This window comes from Marmota flaviventris, chromosome 9 (genome assembly GCF_047511675.1).
Source record: "Marmota flaviventris isolate mMarFla1 chromosome 9, mMarFla1.hap1, whole genome shotgun sequence".
Classification (NCBI taxonomy): Eukaryota; Metazoa; Chordata; class Mammalia; order Rodentia; family Sciuridae; genus Marmota; species Marmota flaviventris.
In genome coordinates, this window is record NC_092506.1 from 116,961,257 (window position 1) to 116,982,206 (window position 20,950).

Below are 20,950 nucleotides of genomic sequence, written 5' to 3' on the forward strand. Positions count from 1 at the left end.
ATAGTATAGTCAGTCTTTTTAAATTTTAGACATGTGTTAGATAAGAGAGGAGGTTAGCACTTCTAGAGAAGAACCAATATATTATCTTCATTACCAGGACTGAGAGAGTGAGAAAAACAACTTACCTGAGAGTTTAAGTGACCATGTTCTAGTCTGACTTTTATACTTGTGAATTGCAATGCATTACTCTGTGGCTCATACTCAGGTTCATTTTCTTGTTAAAGCTCTCAAGGACATAGTAGAAATGTCAGCAATACCTTATTAAGGGAAGAGTAATAACAAGTATGCTATCATATGGAATTTCTTATCCAGTGTTTACCATTCATATTGGTTTTTCTTGACCTTTCTTTTAAAGAAAAGCATGTTCTAAAATTAAGATACTATTTTCATCAATGATATTCTATTATACCATTATCAGTAAGATTTTTTATAGGTGACATATTAAATGGACTTGATGCCCAATGAATAAATAATAAAATGACAAACTAATTACGCTGCTTCACTCAGATGGGAGCCTAGTTCTATTTGTTTTAGGCTATTTTTACTGTTGTTTTCATATTCTTTTCTTCCAAGCCATCTTCTATATAGCTCTGATTGCAACCCTTGCTGGTGCTGTTAGCATTCATCTGTTCTGTCATTATTTATTCATCAAGTGTCTAATAAACACTAGCTGCTAGGTTTGGTCCTAGGAACAACACAAGGAACATAAAGAGCTCAGCCTCTGTATTTATGAAAGTTGAGTCCAGTACAGAGAGACGTTTGTCCAAAAATTAGGAAAGTATAGGTAATAATAGAACAAGTGCTTTGAAAAATAAAGAGGGAAGCCTATCAGAATCAGCTTTTGAAAAATATTAATAGTTAACTAGATGAATGGAGTTGGAAAAACATTGAAGGGAAACAATAACATAAAGACATTCAAGAAGGAGAAGACTTAAGAATCATTATGCTCTGAAAAAGGACTACTTGGGCTGATAGGATTGCAAAATATGTAGGGACTGTTTCCTTTGTATCAGCCAGATAGGCAGCTATGAGTCACAGGTCTGATGAGTAAAGGCCATCATAAGAGAGATCACAGTCTTACTAGAAGCAATAAGTTCTAGACAAAGTTCTTTCTGTGTGTATGAAGGGGGTGCACATGCAACATGGTTAAATCGTTAGACTTTTTAAGGATACCAATCTGTTTGCAGGGGTAATTGGAGGTTGCTAAGATGTGAAATCATTAATAGGGGATGGGACAAAGAAAAGGTGTGGAGTTATTGTTTAATGGGTATAGAGGTTGAGATGATGGGACAGTTCTAGGGATGAATAGTGGGGATGGTTGCCCAATACAGTGAATATACTTAATGACATGAAATTGTACACTTAGAAATGGTTAAATTAGCAAACTGTGTTATACATGTTTCACTAAACAAAACACCTTTAAATAGGTTTTGCAATAATTCACATGAGTGATAATTGTTTCCTATACCAGATTGTTGAGTAGTAAGGTTAGAAAGATATGGAAAGATTTGGGAAATATTTTTAAAGAATACTATTTAGTATGACAGCAATAGATAAGTTATTCATCAAAACCTTAATCTTGCTAGGTCCATGAAGGTAATCTTGGTGGCACATGAAGGTAATCCCAGTGGCTTAGAATGGTGTGGCAGAAGGATCTCGAGTTCAAAGCCAGCCTCAGCAACCTAGCAAGGATCTAGCAACTTAGTGAGAACTTTTATCAAAAATAATAATATAATAATAATTTTTATCATTTTATATATATATATATATATATATATATATATATATATATATATATATATATATATATATATATATATATATATAAATAAATAACTGGGGATGTGGCTCAGTGGTTATTTGCCCCTGGGTTCAATCCTTATTCCCTTAGTCTTTTCTTCTCGTGCATATAGCTGGACTATGTTCCAGACTGTTGGGGACTTAAATTAAAGGAATGTAGTGGCCTGCTCCTTTGGTTATAAACCTGGCCCATAATAAAACAAAGAAGCAAACAAAATCTCTTCCCTCCAAAAAAATCACTACCTTTTTTCTTCAGGCTTTATCTACTTTCAGTTGGCCTGCTTGATGTCTATGACCAAAGTTGATATTGTTACCAAGTCATCATGTTTTGAAGATGGCAGAGCCTCCTTGAACATGCATTTCTGAATGACCGCATGGAGCCTGTCTGTCCCTTTGTTCTCTGCACCTATGTTTCGATCATATGAACAATCAGTAGAGCTTAATTGCATTAAGCCACTAAGATCTTGAGCTGTCAAACATTTGATTTACTTTACATGGTATCTGTTATGGAGTGAATTGTGTTGCCCAAAATTCATATATGGAAGCCCTAACCCCTAATGTAATGGTATTTAGAGATGAAGCCTTAGAGGAGGTAATGGAGGTCAAATGAGGTCATAGCATAAGTTCCCTAATTTTATAGGAATGGTGTTTTTCTATGAAGAGGAAGGAAACCCACAGATCTCTGTTTCTGCATGCACAGAGAAAAGGCCATGTGAAGACACAGAAAGCAGGCATTGATGACAGGGCCAGAGAACATGCTTTCACCAGAAATTGCCAGGATCTTCATCATGGACTACCAGCCTCCAGACCGTGAGGAAAATTAATGCTGTTTAAGCCACCCATCCTGTTGTGTTCTGTTATGGCAGGCTGAGAAGACTGTGATTGGCTAAAGGTTCTAAAAGGAATGTTGATGTCCAGGAAAATGCTCATGCTTCTGACTCATTTTCCTAGATACATTGAGGTTCTAATCACTGGGAAAGGAACACTGGGTATAGTCCAGATTTGAGCTTAGTTCTGGAGGTGTTGACTTGAGGTATCCCGAAGACACTCAAGATAAATTGTCAAATCAGCCTCTGGAAAGCAAATAGACATGGGCAGGTCATAATGTATTTGACTTGTTTTTCAGTTGAAGAAATTTTCTTAATTGTTTTATGAATATATGATTTTTCCCCTCTCAAGAATGAAAATCTCCTTGGACTTTTCTTCATACACCCCACAGTTTCTAACAGTATAAATAAATAGCTAATTTAACTTATTTCTTAAGAAGTGTCTGGGTATCCAGTTGGAATAGAACTGCCCAGAGTTATCTTAGGATGTTTAGGGTAAAGCTACACAAATAGATCAGTCATTCATCTGCAACAGCATTTCTGAACATAAAAGTGTTTTCACTCTTAATGAAAAAGAAAACTCAATAATTGTGATTACCTTCTCCTTTGCCAATGTCCTTGCTTCCCATTAAAAATATAAAAATAAGGGCAAACATTATAGTGGGATTAAATTTAATTCTATTAAGCAAACATTATTGCGAGCTATCATCCATATGGCACACTTCAGGGGCTTGGGTGGACACAACCAATCTGTCCTCCAAGTGCTTAACATACAGTGTGAGAAGGTTTAGAAAAAATCCTATGAAGGATTCTTTAGGTTACCCTTGGTATGTAGTAAAGAGCCTAATGCAGTTATTATGATCAATGAATTCTCAATGAATATATTTTCATATAGTACTTATTTTGTTATTTTTTGGTACCAGGGATTGAACCCAGGTGTGCTTAGCCACTGAGCCACATCCCCAGTACTATTTTTTTTGCTTTGAGACAGTGTCTCACTAGGTTGCTTATAGTCTTGCTAAGTTGCTGAGGCTGGCCTCAAACTTGTGATCCTTCTTCCTCAGTCTCACAAGTCACGGGGATTACAGATGTGTGCCACCACACCTGGCCACATAATAGATATTAATAAACATTTGGTGAATAAACAAATGAGATAATGGATAAACTATGATATTAATCTTCATATCATATATACTTATATATTTATAAATGCAATGTTTATTATCTTTCCACTTGTTGAAAAATAATGTACAAGAAAATGTCTACTCTCAAGAATAAAAATCTAGAACTTCAACCAGGAATGAATTTCAGAGACCACTACACCTTCATCTTATACAGTATGAAATAGATATTGGAAAGTTATTCTTTGTTCTAAGTTAGCACAAGCAATGAATATTGGAGTCATTTTCTAGATATTTTGACTCACAACACATCTCCTAACTGTGCGATTATTTTCTACAAAGGGAGCTCTGGACCCTTGCATTTAGAGGATGCTGGCAAAATGATGCCACTTCAGGACACTGCATTGCTGGAAAGAGTACCTTTTCAACATAGAAGGAAAGAGAAGCCTAGCTGCTGGTCTGAGACCCATTTTAGCAAAGAGATGTGCTGAATTTACTAAAAGAGAGCTGAGGCACCTAGGAAACTGATTCACTGAGGAGAAAGCTCCAGTAGCTTGCCAGAGGGCATGCTATCAAAACTTAGAAGCAGCATCCCAACTTTTCACCTAACTATGTGCAAGGTGACACTTGGGGAGATGTGAGAGCCAGCGAGGCAGAAGCCCAGCTGGATGACTTCCTAACTTGGAGCTATCCCTCTGACACCTGGGCCCATCACTCATTACTATAAATCACGCTCAGGCATTCCACTCTGGAAAAACAATCATTACAGCCCTTCTACCTAGTTCTGTTGTATGGAACTTGAAAGTTGTTCCTGAATCCAAACAGATTATTTTCACTACTAAGAGTAGAACTTTGCATAATCATCATGTTTACAGGCCAACTAAATGTAAATATATGCAAATGCTTTGGCAAAGTAGGCTGGCCCTCAGGCCTTCCAAAAAGGCCTTCCTTGCTGTAAAAGTTGAGCATTGCCCATTTAGAGGGAGAAGGATAAAGAAACTGGTAGGAGAAGAGAGGGGAACAGGTAACTGTAGAGAGTGATAAAGTAGGGAAGAACAGGTAAACAGAATCCTTGTGTAAATAAGCAAGACATGAATAAAAAGCAAAGCCCTTCCAACCTGGCTCATTTCTTTTTATCCACAGTGGCTGGAGCCTGGGGACCATTTACTCACATGAGACAGAAAATCACTGCAAGGCAATAGTTTTTGAGAGCAATGGGAGCATGTTCCACATTGCATAATATCCAGATATTGGTTCCCCTTCTTAAAGTTAGAGAAGGCTATAAAACCACTCTTGCTACAGCCACAATAAGGACTTGATAGTTGATGTTTCTGCTAAACCTTAAAAGGATCTGTTCATTCTGGCAGAACTTTCCTGCCAGTGTACCCACAGACCTCTGTAGCAGAACGTGGAAAGGACGAAAACAGGATGGATATCCTAAAACCTGAGCACTGAAAAACCCCCATGATTAGCACATCATCTCTAGCAAAATGCAATGAGCAGTGTGGGTGGGATTGCAAATACTGGTGGCTGGCTTGCTGGATGGAAGAAAGAATTGGGAGTACTGTAATTAGCACAAGAATATGTCTTTACCACTCCTGAATCAAGAATTATGTTAAGTGAAATAAGCCAGACATGGAAAGACAAAAACTGTATGATCTCACTCATGTGTAGAATTGTAAAAAGTAGATCTCTCATACATGTTGAGAGTAGAATAATGGTTTCCAGGGTCTTAGGAAGGGAGGAGTGAATGGAGAGAGACTGACCAATGGTACAATGTTATGGGTAGAGAGGAGAAATAAGTTCTGCTGTTTTACTGCATTGGAGGGTGACAATAGTTATCAATAATGTATTATATATTTCAAAACAACTAGAAGGGGTTTTGAATACTTTTCCCTTAAAGGAAAGGTGGTGAGTATATGAGATGATGAATTACTAATCACCTTGATTTGATCACTACATATATATTGAAGTATTACTGTACACCAAAAATATGTAGAATAATTATGTGTCAATTAAAAGAAAACAAGAAATAGAATTGGCTCACAGTTTAGTAAGAAAGGATTCTAAGGTAAAACCAGCAACACTTTACAGTAGCAGCTATATAATAGGTGATTCTACATTATTTTTGCAGGTATATATGTGTCTAAATCAATTTATTTCCATTTTTAAATAATATTTTCATCCCATTTATAACTAAACATGTATTGAATACTTGCCAGGCTGATTTAATAGGCATTTTTGTGCATCTAATACATGTTAATCCTAGGAATACATTGGAGGTTAACCATTCTTTTGCAGGGGGAGGGGTACTGGGGATTGAACTCTGGAGCACTCAACCACTGAGCCACATCCCCAACCTTATTTTGTATTTTATTTAGAGACAGGTTCTCACTTAGTTGATTAGTGCCTCGATAAATTGCTGAGGTTGGCTTTGAATTCCTGATCCTCCTACCTCCTCCTCCTACCTCCTCCTCCTCCATCCTCCTCCTCCCTAGCCACTGGGATTACAGGTGTGTGCCACCACGCCCAGTGGGGTAAACATTTTGGTCTACATGGAGGTAATGACTTTGTCACCATCTTTGTGGAGTTTGTATGTTGGAGGGGAAGTCACACAAGTATCACTGAGGTTACAGTATTGTATGACAGAGTCATTCGTTGCTAGGATTTTGAAACTTTGAAGGCTTGAGTTCAAAGAGCATGTTCTGATATTGATAAAAGGAGGACCCTGCACTAGGCAGTCAGAAGTGGGTCACTGAGATACCATGAAGGTCAGAGAGAGGGTAACGGTCTGGGATCCTCACTTTTCAGTCAATAAAACAAACACCTAAAATAATCAACTTATAAAGTATTATTTTGGCCCACAGTATTAGAGGTCCAGTTGTGACTCAGTGATCTTGTTGTTCTGGGCCTGTGTCAAAACAACACACTGTAGAGGAAGCATGTAGCAGAGAAAAAGCTGCCCACCTCATGACCAGAAAGTAAGAGTAAAATGAGAAGAATGGGATTCCTCAATCCCCTTTGAGGACATACCCCAGTGACCCAAAACCTTACACTAGGTCCCACCTTTTAAAGTTTCCTCTACCTCCCAAGAGCACCTGGCTGGACACTAAGCCATTTTCACATGGCCGTTTGGAAGATAACCAAGGTTCCAACTGTAACATGGCCACCATGATCTTAGGCCCCCATGACCATCTGGGCACATTGGTGAAGACCAAGAACAGGGTGATATCTGAATGGCACGTTGACCCTCTGTTCTGAATCTTATAATGGAAAAAAGCCAATCATTGGTCCCTTCACTGAACAGCCACCTTGTCAGCTCCACATCTACCAATTCATAGTCAGCAGGCATCACCCAGATAGAAACAGGTGGAGAGGCAGCGTGGGCCTTTGTCTCAGAGACACCTAGGACTGCCTGACTCAGCGAAGTGCACCCTATATGATGGTGAAGCACCTTTGGATTTGACATATTATAAACTCCCAAATGTGTATTCATTAGGGACATATTAGTCAAAACAGGAGTCAAATCTAATGCCGTTGAAATGCACAGAACCAGATTTCTGATGCTGACCAGAGCCCACTCACATCCCATCAGAGGACCTTCTCACCTCAGACTCTTCTCCCTTCTCACAGCTTCCATGGCTACCTCTTCTGGCAGCATCTCACTGCAGGGCTTTTGGGTGTGAGGTGCTTCTACCTCCTGCCTGGCACTTTTTCAAAGTGAGTTTCCTTTGAAAGTTGCCTGGGCTCCTGCTGATTGCCCCCTGGTCTTTCTCAGAGCTATCCTTGGGCGTCTTTTTAATGGTCTGACCTTAATTGCATTTTCCTGTATGTGCTGTGGCAGTCAGCATGCAGTTTAATAAAACATTTTCAAGCTGTTGGGGCCATTCTTCCCTCCCTACCTACATCTTATGCAGTAGAAGATTTTAAGCCTTATTTTTAAGGTGATTGATTTGGTGTGTTTTCCACTTTCTTTCCTGCTGTGGGGACATTTTGCCTCTATGTGTGATAATTTTTTTTTTTAAAGGGACTTTGATTTTCTTGTCCCCTCACTTTCTACCCTGCTGTTGCAGAACCAAGGACTGGGAAGCTTTATTCCTCAAGTAGCTATTTTGCCTTCTCTGATTCTGTTAATAGTTGTTGGTGCTTTGGATTAGCCATGGTCAGGGCTCAGGGCTTGTCATTCAACACTCACATGGATGGGGTGTTTAAAGTGGGCACTTGGGGATGTGTGTGCTGTGGCCAGAGCTTTTTTTTCTTTTTTTCCTTTTAAAACCGAGAAAGAGATTTGAATCTTATTTTATTTTTGATGTAATGTCAGATAAAGGGAATTAATTCCAAATAAAGAGATTCCATTTAGGATGTAGTAGTGGACCCTAAAACATGTGCTAACGCAAAGGTCTCTAATTTTTTTTTTTCATAACATAAGGTCATATTGATGCTAAGATGGAAGGGTGGTTCCTAAGGAAAATAAAACCTCTGTAGAAAGCTTTGATAAAGACTCAGTGGTGTTTTTTTTTTTGGCTCAAAGATGTCTTCTTTGTCTCTTGATGGGGGAATAGTTTCTCTTCCTCCATCTAGGGAGGTGACTATGGAACAGCAGGCCATGTGCTAACTGCCCCTGTCTTTTCTTTCCCCTTCTGTTATCCATTCTCCTCCTTTCTTGGCCCTATTCATTTTCAGTCTTATCCTCCATTTGTAGCTCTGTGGCTTTCTGCAGGCATCTTGAAGATCTTCTTCCATCTCATTACTCTCCTCTTTCCTTGCTATATCTTCCAATCCCAATCCTCCTGCCTCTGCGTCCTTGGGCTCTTTACACTCTTTATCAACAGCAGAATCCAGCATCAAACTCCCCGCCCCCACATCTCTATTGAACAAGCTCAGTGTTAAACTTTTTGGAAAGCTATGTGCCAAGGACTGTGGATGTTTTGCTAATAATAAATTGAGTACAACATCTCTATCCTGGGTAAAAAAAAAAAAAAAAAAAAAAAAAAAAAAAAGAACATTAACTTTGTCACTGAAGACCAGACATTTTGTCCTCAAATAATTTGTGCTTTGGAGATGATACACATTCCACACTGAGATCAGATCTCCCAGGCCACAGAGTGGTTTTCAGACAAAACTTATTTCCATTTAAATTTACCCTTTGACATTTCTGGAACACAGAGGATCTCTTCTACCAGCCTATAAATTTATTTACAATCTGTTCTCCCCCCTTAAAAATTCTAATAACTAAAAAGAGCCAGTAACAATTCATAGTTCATGATTATCTGTATAAAGCTTATTCTTTCCCAATACTAACTGGAATTTAGGTGGAATCTTGAGGGCTGTCTATCTGTAGCTTTATTAATCACCATTCATACATCAAGCCAAAGGAATTCCCCTCTGCTTTCAACTAACAAAAATCCCATAATAAAACTCCAACTCTCAGAGGATGCATGGCTCACTTGCCTGGTGACTGTAGATCACCCAAGTAGCTGTTCTGTTGTCTTTGAAGGGGAAGAATCTATCTGAACAGAAATTAAGAAGGAATTAAGACTTTAAAAAGGGAAATAAAAGTGAGAAAAAAAAGAAGAAGAATTGGGAGAGGATGAAACCTGTATTTCAACAATATCTTCTTCTAAAGCTGTTTATGATAAAAAGAAGATTAGGTAGCTTGAATCCCAGCAATATTACATTGAATCCTAGATACCTTCTCTCAGATACATTCTGGCCTGAGAACATCAACCCCATCATGACAAAATAGCCTTTGGGAAAAGGAATCCTCCTGGCAGTACGCCATCCAGCTCTTATAAACTGTTAACCGTGGTAATGAACCAATCCAAGAGACATATTAATAATGACATGAAGAGACACATTTATTGTTGATTGTTGAGATGGTGGCAGATTTATTGCCAGGAGGGAAGGCTTGGCCCAGCAATGGTGCAGTTAAAAACAAATTGAATACAGGAACAAAGAATCAATAATCTAACAGGGCAACTTTTAGTTTGCAAAATACAAATATAAATTAATTGACCTGAACACAGTTGCTAACTGGTCATTAATGTCTGCTCGCTGGCCAATTGGAGCACATAATCCATCCCATTAAGTTGATTGCAACAGCCTGGGTTCCCGCACTTCCAACTCACCTGCCAAGGCTCCATTGGGAGCACCTAGTTTGAGGTGATTTCCAACACCACTGAAGGAACTCTTCCCCAGAAGGTCTAAATTATAGTCTCGTTTTACAGGTTTCACTAAGAACTTCTTTATTCAACAGATATATTTTTGATGCCTAGAGTGTACAGCAATCTATCCTAAGCACAGGGAAGCAAAGGGAATAAATCCAAGCTGTATGTTACTTTTTGTGGTATGGTCTCCTTTTATCTCCACTATTTCTCCCAGTAAAATCTGTCTTTGAGAAGCTTTTTATCTCCTAAGAATGGTTGACATTTTTTCTTGATTTTTGTAGAAAATGTTAATGAAAATATATTTATGGCATATTGGTATTATTGTTCTAGATTTGCAAAATGTAATGTAAACGTCTTAAAGAGCTATTTTTGTGGCCATGCTAATTCAGATTGCTGTCCCTGAGTTGTGCCTTCTGAAAAATTATGGAGCCATCTCTGGTTTTTGCCTTCAAGAATATTGTAATCTAGGGGGAAAAGAAAGTTAGACCGAGCAATAACTGAAATCTTCAAAAAAGATAAAAAAGTAGCAGCAGCAGCAATAGTGGTGGTGGCTGTGGCTTGGAAGCTGCTGCTGCTAAAGGTATTAGAAAGCAGTAATGAGGTAAAACAGCAAGTGGAATTTCAAAGAAATTTAGCAGCTTGAGTGATTTAGCAGCTCTGTAACTGTGTTGTGCAATGCAATAGCCACTAGCCACATGTGACTATTTCAAGTTAATTAAACTTAAATAAAACTGATAATTCAGTCCCTCATTTGTACTAGCTATAATTCAATCTCAGAAAAGCCACAAATATAGAGTATATTCATCATGACAGAAAACTCTATTGGGCAGTGCTGCCTTAGGTAGGATTGGAAATCCAGAGAAAAGAAGAATATTCAAGACAGATGAATTGTGTAAGAAATGGAAAATAATCCAGGATATTGGATATGAGGGGCTGTACAAGAATAAATGCAACTATGTGTTGTATGGCATGCAAAAATGAAGAAACACAATCCAAGACTGAAAGAGCAGGATTGGCACTGGGTTTTTCAGTGCCTGGAAAGATGATCTACGAGGTTTTGACAATTTTATTATCAAAAGAGAGTCACTAACAATTAATTGCATATTTTAGAATAGCTAGTCAAAAGGATTTTGAATGTTCCCAACATAAAGAAATGATAAATGTCAGAGGTGATGGATATGCCAATTACATTGATCTGATCATTACACATTGTTTACATATACTGAAATGTCACACTGCACCCCATAAATATGTACAATTACTGTGTCAATTAAAAATAAGAAATATGTTTTAAAAATCATGAGGAGACAAGACACGATCAGATATATGCCTCGGTAATACTTTAGCAACGTTGTTAAAATGAATTATAGGAGGGAGAGACTGAGGATTGGGTGTCAATTAGGTTGTGACAGTGAAAAGACAGTAGAGAATGAGATCCTGCACTTGATGATAGTGGTCGTGCGAACAGAAAGGAAGAGAATGATTTTATTGGACATGGCATCTGCTTTAACCGAGAAGCAAAAGAGAAAGAAGAATCAGAGCTTAAGCCTAGGTTTTACATGAGGGTGGTGTTTCCATGAATTGGAACGTGATTTAAAACAGGAGAAACAGGTTGGAATCAAGAAGACAAATTCAGTGTGGAACATGTTAAGATAACACTGTGATCTACAGATTGAGGAGCTCAGGACAGAATTAGAAATAAGATATTAGAATTTGGGAAGAAATTAAGGACTGGGAATGTGGATCCAGAGCTGATATTAACTATAAGAAAAAAATGTATAATTACTGAGATAAATCAAATGGAAGGAGAGTAAAAAATTTAAGGTGGACAGATTTTTTTTTTTTGTATCAGAGATTGAACCCAGGTTTCTTAACCCCTAAGCAACATCCCTAAGTCCTTAGGGCCTCTCTAAGGTGTTGAGGTTGGTCTTGCACTTGTAATCCTTCTGCCTCAGCCTCCTGAGTCACAGGGATTAGAAGTATGTGCCACCACACTGTAAAGAAACTAGACAGAAGTTTATTATTCAGAGATAACCTGACAAGGAGTGCTTACCTATGTATCACTCTGAATCTGTTCATTTAAAGGTATGGAATGCAAGCAAAAGGGCTGAGGGCAGGCTTTCATTGTAGACTGAGCTGGGATCAAGCCCTCTACTTATTACCTGGTGCCCTAGAACAATTTCCTTAGCCTTTCTGAGCCTCAGTTCCCTAATTCAAAAAATAAGGAAAATGACCAAGTGCAGTGGTGCATGCCCATAATCCACACTGAATTAAAAGCTGAGGCAGGAGCATCACAAGTTTGAGGCCCGTCTCAGCAACTTAGCAAAACGCTGTCTTAAGAAAAAAGAAAGGAAAAGAAAAGATAAAAAAAAAAAAACTCAGCATCACACTACAATGATACATATATACCCATGTTGATTACAGCACAATTCATAATAGCCAAATCATGAAATCAGTCTAGGTGTTCACCAATGGATGAATGGATAAAGAAAATGTGGTATATACACAATGGAGTTTTATTTGGCCACAAGGAAAAGGAAATTATGTCATTTTCAGGAAAACAAATGGTATATAAGATCATTATGTTAAGTGAAATAAGTCAAAATCAGAATGTCAAGGTTGCTATGTTTTCTCTTATTTGTGGAAGCTAGAGTGGAAAAAGAAAAAGAAAGTTGTGTGTATGAGATCTCATGAAAATCAAAGGAAGATCAGTAAAATGAACAACAGGGATTAGTGGGTGAGAGGAGGGGAGATTGTGTAATTTCTGGGGAGTAATATTGTCCAAATTATATTGTGATATTGTGTGCATGTACAAATATGTAACAAGCACCAATTTTAAAAAGTATTGCGGGGGGACTTTGGTAAAGTGCTGCAGGGTTCCATCCTTGGCACAGTGAGAGAGAGAGGAGGAGGAAGAAGAAGAAAAGGAGGAGGAGGATAGAAAGAAGAAGAAGAAGAAGAAGAAGAAGAAGAAGAAGAAGAAGGAGGAGGAGGAGGAGGAGGAGGGGGAGGGGGAAGGGGAAGAAGGGAGGGAAGGGTAGGGAAAGAGATGAGTGGAGAAAATTAGGGAAAAGAATCCCAACTTCTGGTGGTTAACAGGAAAATATGATTGGGTCTTGGGAGTTAGCTCCTAGCATGAAGAAAGCCCTGAGTTTGATCCCCAGTACAGTAAAGCAAATAAACCCTGAAAATGGAATTGGGTAATATCTCTAAAATGATTGCCATAGTTTATGATTATTAAAAAATAAATCCTTGAATCCTTTTCCTATGATAATCTTACTTCACTTTCATTGCTCTTCAATTTCTCTACCTAGAGAGGAGAATTATTAGTGAAAGAATAGCCAAAGGGGTTTCAATATGCTTGCGAAGAACCAAAATAGGAACAAGAATTATGGACAGTTATTGTTGTTAAGACACTATGTTTAAACGTAAATGTCAAATTCCCCAAATATGTATTTACTTGCTACATGTAGGAAAACATTACTACTCTAGATTCCATTAGTCTTGATATTAAACTATGACCAACCAAACTTGTGAATGGTGAAGTATACTATGTGACTGTTATTATAGTCATATGTTACTATTGATGGTACAATGACACATAACATATGTTATGATATGAGAGTCATGTTGAACTTTCATCTAAACATTAGAAGACTTTATAGAACATTTACTAATTTACCCTTCTTCTAAGGTACAATTGCTCCTTTGCTCTCAGCAATAGGAACATGTGAAATCAGATTGCTGTATTTACCAGACCTACCCGTAGACTGGCTTCTTAGGAAATAAGCTCAGATCACCATGTAAATTGAGCAGAACTGTAACAGGCATTTTAATTTTTCCTTCATCTCCACATCAGTGATTATTTTGAGAACAAGCTTTATTATGAGTCTTCTGTTTATTTAATTGTATTGCAAAGAAGGCAGATGACAAGCCCAGGCCTTGACACTTCTCTTTTTGGCTTCTATATGTATGACCAAATCACTGGCAGCACCTTCTTGGATCAGGTTGAAGAGAATTTCTGCCTTTGCTCAAATCAAGCCCACACACTTTCCAAGCCAGGACTCTCAAACACAAGGGCTCTCCTCTTGGCAGTCAGAACCAGTCATTGTCAGCCATGGCAAGGAATTTATCCCACACTAAATTTTGTTTTTGTGTTGTTCACCTTGGAAAATATCATCTCTTATTAGTTTTATAATCAATAGAGTATAAATGTTATAAAATGAGCATGTCCCCCCATTTCTTTTGTAGCTGGAGGCTGAACCTACATGTTTAGTGGAAGGTGGGATGAAATTCAAGAAGCTACAGAAGAAATAGCCAGGAGGCCTGTGAAATCCTGAGTATGTGTGTGTCTGTGTGCATCTGTGTGTGTGCACGCACACACACGCACGCACACACGCACGCACACGCGCTCACATGTGGGTTGTGGGCTTAGAGCCTAAGCAGAGCAGAACAGTCTCACATTTCTCCTTACAATAATGAGAGAAGATGACTGATAAAAGGAGAAATCATCTTTTTATATAAATGTGTTTTGAACTATGTTGTCACCAACTATACAACACATCACGAAAGGTATTGCTACCCAGGAGATTTGGTGGCAGCAAACATCAATTCTGTGCTGGCTACAGGAGGTGTCAAATTTAGGTAACAGCTGAGTAATATGATGTGAGAACAGGGATAGATGGTTGTCAAGAGTACTAGACTGAGGGTCTCATTCTACCTGAGGACAGGAGAACAGGAAAGGCATGGAGGGAGCCTGCAGGAGGATGCCCTTCTTGTGAAGGAAGATTCTCAAGATATCTTTTCTTATAGGATGCAGAGGGTATTCTGAAGACAACAGGGCATTTTTGAGTCCTTCTATGTTGTAGTTGCTTCCTTAGTTACACTAACTCTTCGATAAAGGGTGGAGGGATGGATGGATGGATGGATGGATGGATGGATGGATGGATGGATGGATAAGTAGACAAACACATACACACACACAATACACCCCCCACCCTCCACCCTCCCCCACACACAAGTAAAAACATTTGATGTAAGTTGTGGAGCTTACAAATGTAAGAGAGGAACTGGGAAGGACAGATGTCTTATTTTTCCAATTTCACTAACCAAAAAAGCCAAGAATGCTCAGTCACCTCTAACTAGCAGTATCAGCAAATCCTAGGAACCCTAGAGAAAACACAAATAGGAAAGAGATTAAGATCAACTTTCTCATTGCTCTGCCAGAGGGTAAAGGTAGAAGATATAAACAGTAGAAGATCCTGGTCACATCAAATTTCTAATACAATTTATGTTTAAAATAAATAAAATGGTATACCTAGAAAGGAATTCCATACCATAAATTCAGCCCTTACATTTCAAAATCATGGAAATGAAACCTAGATAAGTTCTTTAATTATTTTGCTTGCATAATGTTTTATTTGTACATATATATTGAATTTGCAGCTTAGAGACCCTTGTCAAAATATTTTTTTTTTCCAAATGGAAATACACACACATACACACAGGATTAAAGAATGCACATATGCACATAAATAAAACTAATTATATTAAATTCTATTCTTCATCCCAGGAAAAGAAGCCTAGCAAAGCAATGTCCTGAAGACACAGGCTTGAGATGCTCAAAGTTGAGCTCAGGCTGTGGAGTGAGTGTCCTCATGCCCAGACGTGTTCCCTTCCACTCTTCCACCCTGCCTCTGTGAAGAACAAGTGTGATTATAATTTAAAATAGAGGCTGAATAAATTAAATTTATTTCAGGTTGACTGCTTGCTTTTCTTTAAGCTCATAATTACACATGTTAATTTAAATGACTCTCTAATATTTGGGAGAAGAAGTGGAAATAACTGAATAACTGGCAAAGAGAGGGAGGGAGAGAGAGAGAGAAAGAGAGATTTGTTACAAAAGAAAAGTTGAAAATAGTTAATTCCCTAAAGAAAAGCCCTGTGTTTCTGTCTCCTTCACCCTACTGTAAACACTGCAGGCTCCCACTGCCCCCACCCCAGAACTGTCTCCTTGATATCCTCTCTTCTATGTAGCAATCTAGAACTTTTGCTTTGTTTTGTTTTTTTCTTACACAGGGGAACATTTGCCTGTCAATCTACTTAGCTCTGAATTAGTAGTACGGTACAGGCAATACATAATGCTTGGATATAGAGTAAAAACAACTGGCATTGAAAAGATGCTTGGCTACTTTCTAGCCAGTTTGATTCTTCCAAATCATTTTCAACTCTCTGCATCTCCATTTCTTGTCTTTTGACCTGGTGACTTCCTGCTCTGTCTTCCAGGGCTTTTGTGAAAAATAATCCAAAAGGATAATGCATGTAAAGTGCCTTGTTGACTGTTGTAGTTTGATAGCTTTTTTTTCCTGGTAACAAAAACTTAACTCAACTGGATAAATGGAGTGAAGTGAATTTAAAGTACTTAGTAGTTCCATTACCTCTAGCTAAGTTTTCAATCTTTCTAAGCCCCAGTTTCTGTTTTTGAAAGATGTGAAGATGATGTATATTTTGTAGGCTAGATGTAAGGATGTAAGATGTAAGGTTAGATGTAAGCCTTATCTAAGATAAGGCTTATTATACTTAATGTGACTATGCAGAACTTGGCTGGTACTCAGGGAAACCTAGGTTTAGGCTGGTTGGGAAATCAGACTTCTTAACATATAAAACTAAACTTAGTGTAACACCCAGTTTCCCCATGAACCGACTCTAAAGACCCGAAGTCTTCCATATATATGGAAAGTGCATAAGCTTGCTGTGGAGTCTTATATGTGAGAATTCAAATAATGCATCATTTTTAGCCCTCTGAATAAAATTGGACTTCATAAAAGGTGTCCATTCCATGAAAGAAAAGAGCTCACAGTAAATAGATTTCTAACGTAGCCAAGAGAGACTATTGAGAATATCAACATTAGAGGAACAAAGATAGACTTGGCCTTCCTGTTGCATCCAGCCCTCCCTAACAAACACCAGCAACAGCCACACACCACGGGCAGGCATAGATCTCTGTGTAGTTTCAGAAGGCTGAAGAAGTAATGATGATTAGAATGACAATTAGATTCTGGATCCTCAAAGGAGCCAGGGTTTTCAGTACTTACACAGGATAAAGTGGAAACATTTAAAATGTGTATCCCTGGAGGCTTGAGCTACTAGAAAATTAATTATCTTCTTCTTCCTTGCTCTCAGCTTCTCTATACCATTTATGGTAGGTTTGGAGTCCCACCCTCATTGTTAATTCCCTTTGTTGAACTTTGTAGATTTGTCCTTAATTTCTGTTGGCACAATGCAATGTCAATAGCAGAAAAAAGAGAAAAAAAGAAAAGAATTCACAGAAAACCTGGGAAATTTCTATCAATCTGGAGCAGAAGTAACTGGACATGGTTGACAGAGGAGGGCATTGGTGTGTGCTGGAGAGACACTAACCTTGGAGTCATATGGCTATGGTTCAAGACCTTTCTCTGCTACTTACTCACTGGGGGCCCTAGAGGGTCTCCTAACCTCTGTGAGCTGTGGTTATCTAATTTTCAAATGGAGATAAAATTCAATACACTCCAACCTCCCAGGGCTTGTTGTGAGGATCAAATGAGACAGAGATTGTGACTGTCTTTGTAAGTGCTAAATAAATGCATGGGTTTCATGTTATCCCTGCTATAAAAGACCTCCTTATGCATCACATTCAAGACCTCCTTCCCTCCAAGGAACTTTCCCCATTTCTGTCTACACCAAGTCATGGGGACAATGTCAGACTCACCCCTCACCCCTGCCTACTTGCAGAGGTGTCATGATCACCATGCCAGTGTGCTATCACAGTGGAAGAATCAATCCATTCTTCTGCTGACCTTACAAACAAACATTTGCTGAGTGCCTATACTGCCTCACACAGCATGCTAAATCCTGGGGATAGATATGATAAATTATGATTCTTGCTGTTCTCTGGAAATAGCTGATCTCAGAAACTTTACCTACTTTCAAACTAGTAAATTCATGTTGAATCTCAAATACCCCTAAGTTAAACCTGTGCCCTTATTCCATAGTACCAATGTGATGTCTGTGTTTTCTTTATCCCTAAACCCAGTGGGCCAAAAACTGTTCTTTCTGAGTGCACAGTATCCAACCTCCCCAGTTGCTACCAAGACCACCAACATTATCCCAATCTCAAAAATATGGGTGATATCATTTAATCCTTCTTCTTTAAAGGCATTGAGATTAATGTTCTCCATTTTCTTGGGATAATATCTCTTCATCACTTCTCTATTTCTACAGGTGGACTCACAGTCCACTCTCATCACAGCATTTAGATGGTGGGAGCAACCTGTAGCCTCTCCTTGTTCCTCCAGCTTATTCCAGACAAATGCCAGGTGGATTTTCCTACCCTGAATGACCTGATCACAGTGGCAGTCCCCTTATTCTGGGTTTCCTTAACACCTATGTATGCATTCTAATCACATTACCACACATGCTCACATGGTGACTTGAAATGATCCTTTCAGTGGCAAAATTAACTCAGGTGTCAGTGATCAGATTTTAATGAAGACAGCTTCTTGCAAGGAGATGGACTTAGAAATCAATTAATCAGATATGTGGCAAAGGATGCTTTATACAGTAAAGGACAGGCACTGAGGTTAGCCACAGAGTATCTCTCAGTTCCTTACATAGAAGGAAAAAGAAAATAAAGCTGGGAGTCCTGTGGGAATCATCTCCTCATGCTAATGGCACCTAGTTGGCAGAAGTTGTGAGATATTAACATTCTCAAATGGACAGAAGATAAATAAACATTTTTTTTAAAAAACAGACAAGTTGCAGCTCGGAAATTTTTCAGTTTTTCTCATTGCAAAATCAATATCCATCAGCAGTTTGAAATTAAAGGCAAGATTAGGCCTCAGTTTTATACACACCTTATTGTATTCCAAAAGCTTTCTACTCAGTCAGATAAATCTTCTTTAAGAGGATTAGGAAACTTTCATTATCTTTATCTAACCTGAACTAACACTAAGTCTAAAAAATTAATCTATAGACTGGACAAAAGCTGATAACTCCTGGGAGGAAGGAGAATGCTTGGGCTTCTTTCTCATTGAGCAGTGGGGTCTCTACATCCATTTCAGTAATTCAACTGGTTTCTAAAGTGAGAACACATTGTCACATTGCTACCAAGACAGAAGGGAGCACAGCTCCCAATTTCCTTCGGTGTTGCCTCTTTGAAAAGAGAAAGACCTATCTGTCTAGTGTTCCAAGAGCAGAGCCTCCCCTTCCACCTCTACTCACCCCGATGTTTGCATTTGGGATTCATAGGCTGCCTCAAATAGCCAGAGTCAAGGAGGGCTGAATCTGAAATGTGAAGACTGTGAGGAGCTGACCTTTGGGCTAGAAGAAGCTGCTGCCCTGAATCTCCTCCATCCTCACACTGTTTCTGACCAGAGGCTGGGAGGCCTCCAGAGAGATACCATAGGCTTCCTCATTCCTGTCCAAAGAACTGCTCAAAGTGCATTATAAAGAACATCATCCCCCAAAGCCCAGCATCACAAACTCTTCATGGCCTGTATTGACTTTGATGTGCTTACACAGTCTGTCTCATTCCTTAGAAACCAATAGCTTTGTTCTATTTGAGTCTGTTTCTGCACAGTGCCTGACAGTTATTTTTTATTTCAGTGCCACATTTCCTGAATGTGAAGATGACTTTGTTGTCCAGGCCACAGAAGTGCCACTGACATGTCATTTCCAATGCTGAGAATCTCAGCTCCTCTGGAACCAAGCCCAGGTGGTAGGTGGAATAGCTAGAACTCCCCCATTTTCTACATTCTCAGAAACTTTCTGCAGACATTCCAGTTCATCTCTTACAACTATCCCACCAAGTGCCTCCCCCATCCTTTGAGATGTATCAGATGTGACTGTTGTCTTTATCTCCAGATAGTAGGCAGTCTTGTAGCTCCAAAAAGTGATCATTGCCCAGCTATTCCGTTGGATGGGACATGTATGGAGAATGGGCACAAGAAGCACCTAGAGGTATCTGTCATATGGCAGTGTCTGTATCTGAAAGCATGTGGGAGTGAGAGAAGGACTCATAGGATGGATGGACGCCATGCTTCAAGCAATATGGCTGTCCCAGGGACTGCTAGGGAACAGAAGTTGCAGCAAACGAATCCCTGGTCCAACACATCCATTACAAATGGCCCACAGAGGCAAACCTGGATGCTATGCTAGCAAAGAGTTGCTCTGTTCAAAGAAAAAAAAATGGACATTCTGAATTGTGGAAGTGACTGAATGTGAATAGATACTAATACCTAATCAATCACTTACCATGAAATCAACTGAAATGAATAGCATATTAAAAAAAAGCAGAGATGAGGACATCTTTTAATCAAAGATGTGGTACACTCTCATAATCTTAAAGAAAAAAAAACTGTTGACTCGTTGGCAGATGTGATATTATAAAAGGAAGTTGCTAAAAACTAAATTACAAAAGGAGATCTTAAGAGCTTAGTGTATGTCCCAAAGATGTCAACCAAGGATGCTCTGAGAAATGTCCATCTAAACCTCTCCTTTGGTGGAGAAGGGATGTCCCTCTAGATGATGGAATTTGTCTGCTTGGAACTTAATCCCTACCGTGAGACAGTATCTCAGAAAATGTTTTGCACAGTGATGGCAATTGGATCAGTCCAAAATAAGTTCATTTTGACTGCTGCCTTGCCTCCAAAGGGTTCTCAAATTCTCACAAATTCTACCTGAATGAATTTTTAATTCTTAATATTTAGTACCTAATATCTGAGATTATGACATTTCTTTAATTCTGTGTTTTTATGCTACAAAGAGTAACTTAAATTTAAAACTATTTTAAAAAGCAAACATGATACTGTGCCTGATCTATACTAATTATTAATTAAAGAGAGAACGAGAATTCATCTATTCCACCTATGCTCCCTCTGGCAGAGGGGAGGGAGAGAAAGAGAGAAGGGGCAGAGGACTAGCAAGGATGGTGGAATATGATAGACATCATTATCCAAAGTACATGTATGAAGACACAAATTGGTGTCAACATACTTTA

The 20,950-nt window shown here is 38.7% G+C and overlaps 1 protein-coding gene across 3 annotated transcripts in view; it reads right to left on the minus strand.

Annotated features, from left to right (window-relative positions):
* Positions 1-20,950, minus strand: part of Opcml (opioid binding protein/cell adhesion molecule like) — a 536,087-nt gene that overhangs the window by 223,254 nt on the left and 291,883 nt on the right. The window lies entirely within an intron of this gene.